Source organism: Physeter macrocephalus, chromosome 15, assembly GCF_002837175.3.
Source record: "Physeter macrocephalus isolate SW-GA chromosome 15, ASM283717v5, whole genome shotgun sequence".
NCBI classification, from domain to species: domain Eukaryota; kingdom Metazoa; phylum Chordata; class Mammalia; order Artiodactyla; family Physeteridae; genus Physeter; species Physeter macrocephalus.
The window spans coordinates 15,136,926-15,143,326 of record NC_041228.1 but is presented as its reverse complement, the minus strand read 5'-3'; positions in this window follow the sequence as shown (position 1 = coordinate 15,143,326).

Sequence of the window (6,401 nt, the reverse complement as noted above, 5' to 3'; positions counted from 1 at the left end):
GGCACAACGTAGTAGTTGATATTCACTCTTGAATCCTCCAATAGCCATGTTTATTCTCCCTACTTTACCCATGAGAAAACCAAGGCCCAGAAAGATTAAGAAGCTTGATCAGAGTAGAACAGCTTGGGATTCAAACCCAGGTCTTTTTGGCTCTTCATTCTGTGCCCATTTCCTGTTGACCTGATGAGCTCTTCCTAGGATGCTGAAACAGAGGGACTTGCAATGATCCTTGCAGATTGGCCACTCTAGGCCCTTCTTTTGAGAGAAAAGGAATCTGAGGTCCAGAGCCATGAAGTGGCCTGCTCAAGGGCACACAGCTAGTTACTGCTGAGATAAAATTCTCAAACTCAGGGCTCCGACTCTCAAAGCAGTAGCCTGTCTTCTATATTAGGCTGCATCTCTGGTGTGCAGCTATTTTGAATTTCCATGCAATCCTGCAAATAGGCTGTTGGTTTCATTCCAGAAAATTACAAGGCAAATTTAACCTTCCCGAGGGAACAGCTGGCATGTGTGCTGTGCTGTGATGTCTGGAATTGCCCCACACCCTGCGTTTATGGTGGTTTGCCTCTGGCTTCTCTTGGAAGCAGAAAGCTGTGGCATAGAGTAAACAAATAAGGCAGTTCACTGAAAATCAACCCCTCGATTCTTGTGTATTAGCCACTTCCGGCATGAATGTCACATGGTACCACACCATGTGGGAGCAGAGACAACACATTAATATGCTCACAACAGTCAGCTTTTATGGAGCTGACTTTTATGGAGCTGACATTCCAAGGTCTTTTAATTCTCACAATTAAGCTACAAGTTAGTGGATTAAACCGATTTAACAGATGAGGAAATTGAGACCCAGGGACTTTAAGAAAATTGTCAGTGTTAAAAAAAAAAAAAAGAAGCTAAATGAGTCCTGAAGTCAGGTTGTAGCCTTCATGCCGAAGCTGACATTAGTAACCATCACACGTCCCTGCGCTGTACTTAGAGCGCTCTGCCCCCATGGGGATGCTGGGTGGTTAGGAAACAAAGGCAAAGTTTTGCTTTCATGAAATTGATCGTTTCACATGGGACACACGTGTGTACAAGCATAATTAATTTGAACACTTGTTATCTCAGAGAGAGCTTTGACTTTTTCTGCTGGGCACTCTTTGAAGAGATTTCTGGGAATCATCTGAAATGTTTTTAACATAGCTATACAGTGAATTTTTATCCCCATTTTACAGATGAGAAAACAGACTGGAGAGGTGAAGCAAATTACCAAACTTTCCGTAGTTAATAAGTATTAGGGTCTTGATTCAGTCCAGGCTTGTAGTTACTATGGTCAAGTTTAAAACAAACATTCATATGGAATGTGAAAAATACGGAAATCCAAAAGGAGAAGCCTATGGAGTTGAAAGCCTATTACACTGAACACTTAGAAGTGACTGATGAATTTCCCTGCCAACCTCAGTGATCTGGAAGAGCAGTGCAGTGCATGGTTTTGGAGGCAGTGTGTTGTAATCAAAATAGGAAGAGAATGGGTATCAGAGCTCCGGGTTTGAGACCACTCTCTTTCTCCAAGTTCACCGGCCATGAACTTGGCGGCCGTTGTAACTTGGCTGTTGTTAAGCCAAGAACACCTTGGCTCTTTCTTCTGTGTCTTGCTTGCTGTCACGGAAAGGAGCTCATAAACCTGGTTTATCTTATTTTATTTTATTTGTTAAAAAAAATTTATTTATTTATTTGGTTTTTGGCTGCGTTGGATCTTTGTTGCTGTGCGTGGGCTTTCTCTAGTTGCAGCAAGCGGCGGCTGCTCTTCGTTGCGGTGCGCAGGCTTCTCGTTGCTGTGGCTTCTCTTGTCACAGAGCACAGGCTCTAGGCACGCAGGCTTCAATAGTTGTGGCACGTGGGCTCAGTAGTTGTGGTTCACGGGCTGTAGAGCACAGTCTCAGTAGTTGTGGTGCACAGACTTAGTTGCTCCACACATGTGGGATCTTCCTGGACCAGGGCTTAAACCCGTGTCCCCTGAATTGGTAGGTGGATTCTTAACCACTGCACCACCAGGGAAGTCCTTAAATTAATTTTTAAAAATGTATTCAGTTGCACTAGCCACACTTCAAATGCTCAATAGTCACATGGGTTAGTGGCTACCGTATTGGTCAGTGTTGATAATAAAATATTTCATCACTGAAGAAATAGCCCTTTTCTAGGAGAACTGAGTGATCTTTTTTTTTTTTTTTTTTTGGCCTTGCTACACAGCTTATGGGATTCTAGTTCCCTGACCAGGGATCGAACCTGGGCCCTCAGCAGTGAGAGCACAGAGTCCTAACTGCTGGACCTCCGGAGAATTCCCTGAGTGATCTTTAAAAATATATATGTATATTTATTTATTCATTTATTTGGTTGCACCAGGTCTTTGTTTCAGCAGGCGGGCTCCTTAGTTGTGACATGTGAACTCTCAGTTGTGGCATGCATGTGGGATCTAGTTCCCTGACCAGGGATCGAACCCGGGCCTCCTGCATTGGGAGTGTGGAGTCTTATCCACTGCGTCACCAGGGAAGTCCCCCTGAGTGATCTTAATAGCATGTTTTCCTTGAGATGAGGTGGTCTTACCACATAATTCTTAGAAGAATATGAGTTTGAGGCTTGAAGGCATTTAGCTTTTGATTCTGTCATTGAAGGGAATTAAGACACATGCCACTGGGTGGGAGTGGTTAAGAAGCCTGACACAGGGGTCCGCTCTTCGTGGGACAGTTTCCTTTTGCACCTTTGATTACACTGGGTAACATGACGCTCAAGAACAGCCACGCACATCAATGAGTGTCAATTCAGCCACACCCCCAATAGTCTCACCCACCAGATGACTCTGAAACTCAGAAACCTGTGCCCAGGAGCTGCATAAAGCCAGACACCAGGACTTTGCCAGTTCCTAGCCCAGAGGAGCCACCAAGAAGAGGAAGAATGGAGAAGTCATCCAAAGCCAAGTAACATATTTATTTCCTTCTCCTAAAGTGAAGACTTCGGGGTGTAGCCAGAGCCAAAGGGCTGGGAGCTGGAGGTGAGGGTTTCTCTTCAAAAAACCCTTAAAGGTTAACTAAGACTTAAGGCTTAGCAGGCAAAGGTCATGGGCCAGGTGGGACATTTGGGCCTGATCATGCACTTAAAGGACACATTTTTCCCCATCTGATGAGAAAATATATAATTTTCATTGTAGAAAATCTGGAAAATATAGAAGTCATGAGGATTTTAAAAATCACTCACAATATCACTGGAGATAACCATTGTTAACATTTTGTACATTAAAACATTTCCTTTAATTCCTTCAACTGGACTACAAAGGGTTAATATTAAATGCTGTTATTTTCGGAAAGCAGGACCTTTCCTTATGTAATTTCACTATCCTGTAAAGCCCGCTTAAGCCTGTAGTTTCTTTTCTCCCTCTGGCCTTCTCCTCCTGCCTCAAAATCTCTTCTCTCAGTTCGTGAATAAGAGGTGGTGTCTTTTAAGTCCTATGGTCTCATTTTTGGACTTGCCAGGGGAGCTTTGCTGGGGCTCAGTCTGTACCCCTGTGGCCACAAGGGCCTTGGGGGAGATAGTCATGTGTTCAGAACACACGACTTGGCTCTTCATTTTGCTTGGGGCTGGTTAAAAGGGGTCTAAGGACATTTGTATCTTTTCATCTACAAAGCAACTTGGTAGAATTACACGGGCAGCCCTCAGGTCTGCTTGGGGACGGGATTGGGGTAACAGTACATGATTGGGCAGCTGAATCATTTTTGAAAACTCAATCATTTATTAAATATATCTGCTAAGAGTACAGCACCTTACCAGGCACTGGGTCCAGAAAAATGGATCACCCAGATTCTTCTCTCAAAGCACTTACTTTGAGAGAAGTAAGTAACAAAATAAGTAAGTAACAAAATAGACAACTATGATTTGGGTGTTGTGAGATTATGACAGGGGTAGACGCCTGGGTGGGAAGAGAAATTTCATCCATTTTGGAGGATCAAGGAAGACTTCTTGGAAAAAGGGCATCTAAGCTGAGAAGTGGAGGGTGAATGGTAAACAACATTCTTGAATGTGGAAGTGGAGGTGAAGGTGAGAGAGAATGTTCCAGGTAGAAGGCACAGCACAAGTAAAGGCTGGGAGGTAAGAAAGCATGATGTCTTTGGGAATGACAAGCTCAGTTAAGTATATACGATGTCCATTCTGTGTATTTTGCTGGTAAATGCTTGGACAATGATGTTTGCTTCCAGACTGGCTTGTGTTAATCTCTGATGGCACATTTTCCTTCCTTCCCAAGTATAACTGCCACTGTTTCTAAAGAAGACTTGGGTCAAGGCTACCTTCCTCAGGCAGCCTTCCTAGACTTCCTCTGGTGGAAAGAAACTCTCTCCTCTGAAATCCCATAGTGCTCTTCTCCTCTCTAAACTTTCCATTTATACAACAGCTACTTCCAATGTCTCTCTTGCTGCCTTCCTGGACTCTGAACAGATTGAGGTCAGGGACAGTCTGTCTTCCAGAATCTTACCTGATGCCTAGAACAAAGCTGCACTTACACAGCATGTGTGTGTCCAGGGCGTACTGGGTTCATGGTGAGGACTGGTCTTCTGTGCTGCTGTCTTGTATTTTTTGAGATTTTAGCTCATCCTCTCCCACGTTGTAATCATTCTTTCCCTCCCAATGCCTGCCCTTATCCCCTGTCATGGTCAGGCTCAGGATAATTTTCAGAAGAGGATAATGGAATTCGATTTCATTTATGCATGCAGATTGGATGTGTCAGGATGAAGGTTTTAAGTGGCATTATAAATAGTGCCTGGGGTAAGGTCTGCTGTGAGTGGAGAGAGAGCAGAACTTCTCACGTGGGGACCAACACTTTAGTGTTGCGGAGGGTTTGGGGCAGGGCTTATATCCAACTGTTATGCACTTCTATGGCTGCATTCATTGGTAAAATAATGAAATTGTTTCATACCAGTGGCTGACTAGCTCCATACCACTGGCTGAGTGGGCTCCTGTCTTGAGCCCACTGAATGTCCTTCTGACACCCAGGACCACCTATATCCAGCAATTAATGGGTTAATGCCTGGCATGGCAGGAGGTCTCCAGGAACCAGTGCCATTTTGACAGTTCAATACCCATGCCACTGATATTTTGACTATCACCCCTGATTATCAAGTATATGTCTGTCAGTGATAGTGAAGAGTATCCTCCCAAAGAAAACAGATTGGGTGGGTGCATTTTGATAAAAGAGGGCTGATTAAGAAACCATATACAAGAATGATTCCAACCCCTGAGTTAATCATTTACTAACTGTATCACCCTAAGCGTGTTGCTTCACCTCCGCTTCTCTGTTTTCTAATCTGTAAAAGAGGGAAAAGAATTCACTCCTTTAGTATCCATCCATCCATCCATCCATCCATCCACCCCTTTGTCCAACCAACAAGCAACTGTGCCATCGCCAGCCTGGAAATGTTGCCTAACAGTGGCTGGACAGACATTTAGGGAATTTAGTTTGGGGAATAGTCACAAATCTAGTTTTGAAGGTCAGATGAGACATTGGAAGCAAAAGCCTTTCAAAACTGTGAAGGATTTCACTGACGTTGGGGTCCTCGCCACATCAATAGCAACATTACTACCGTGGTGTTTACTCAGGGAACAGACTAGGGCATTTTGGTGCAATATAACAAGCGGAAGGCCCTTCAGCTCTGCATTTATTCATGCCATTTGTATAATCCAGCTGGTGCCAAAAGACTATGAGTCACTTTCCATTTAACTAGTATTTGGTAAGAGCCTCCTTGTTCTAGATACTATTTTTTTTTTTTCCAAAACGAAAAGAGCTTTACAAGTATTGCTGATTGTAAACGTAATACACAGCCTTTACTGAAATGTAAAACAACACAGAAAAATGTATAAAGATGAAAGTAAAATTAACCCAAATCCTACTCCCAGAGATTAATACTCATCTTTTCTGATGAAAATTTCTTTAGGCATCTTTCTACGGTTATATGCATTTTTTAAAAACATCTTTATTGGAGTATAATTGCTTTACAACGGTGTGTTAGCTTCTGCTTTATAACAAAGTGAATCAGCTATACAGATACATATGTCCCCATATCTCTTCCCTCTTGCTTCTCCCTCCCTCCCACCCTCCCTATCCCACCCCTCTAGGTGGTCACAAAGCACCGAGCTGATCTCCCTGTGCTATGCGGCTGCTTCCCACTAGCTATCTATTTTACGTTTGGTAGTGTATATGCATTTTTAAAAACATAGACTACATTGTATTACACATGCTGTTCTGTAACCTACTTTTCCTCTAAATATTATCAACATACACTGAAAATTCTATTATCTGGTGGGTGATTGAAAAGAAGTGTTTAATATTAAAAAGCACTGAGATTTTTATGGTTTCTTTCATCACATCATGCCAGGAC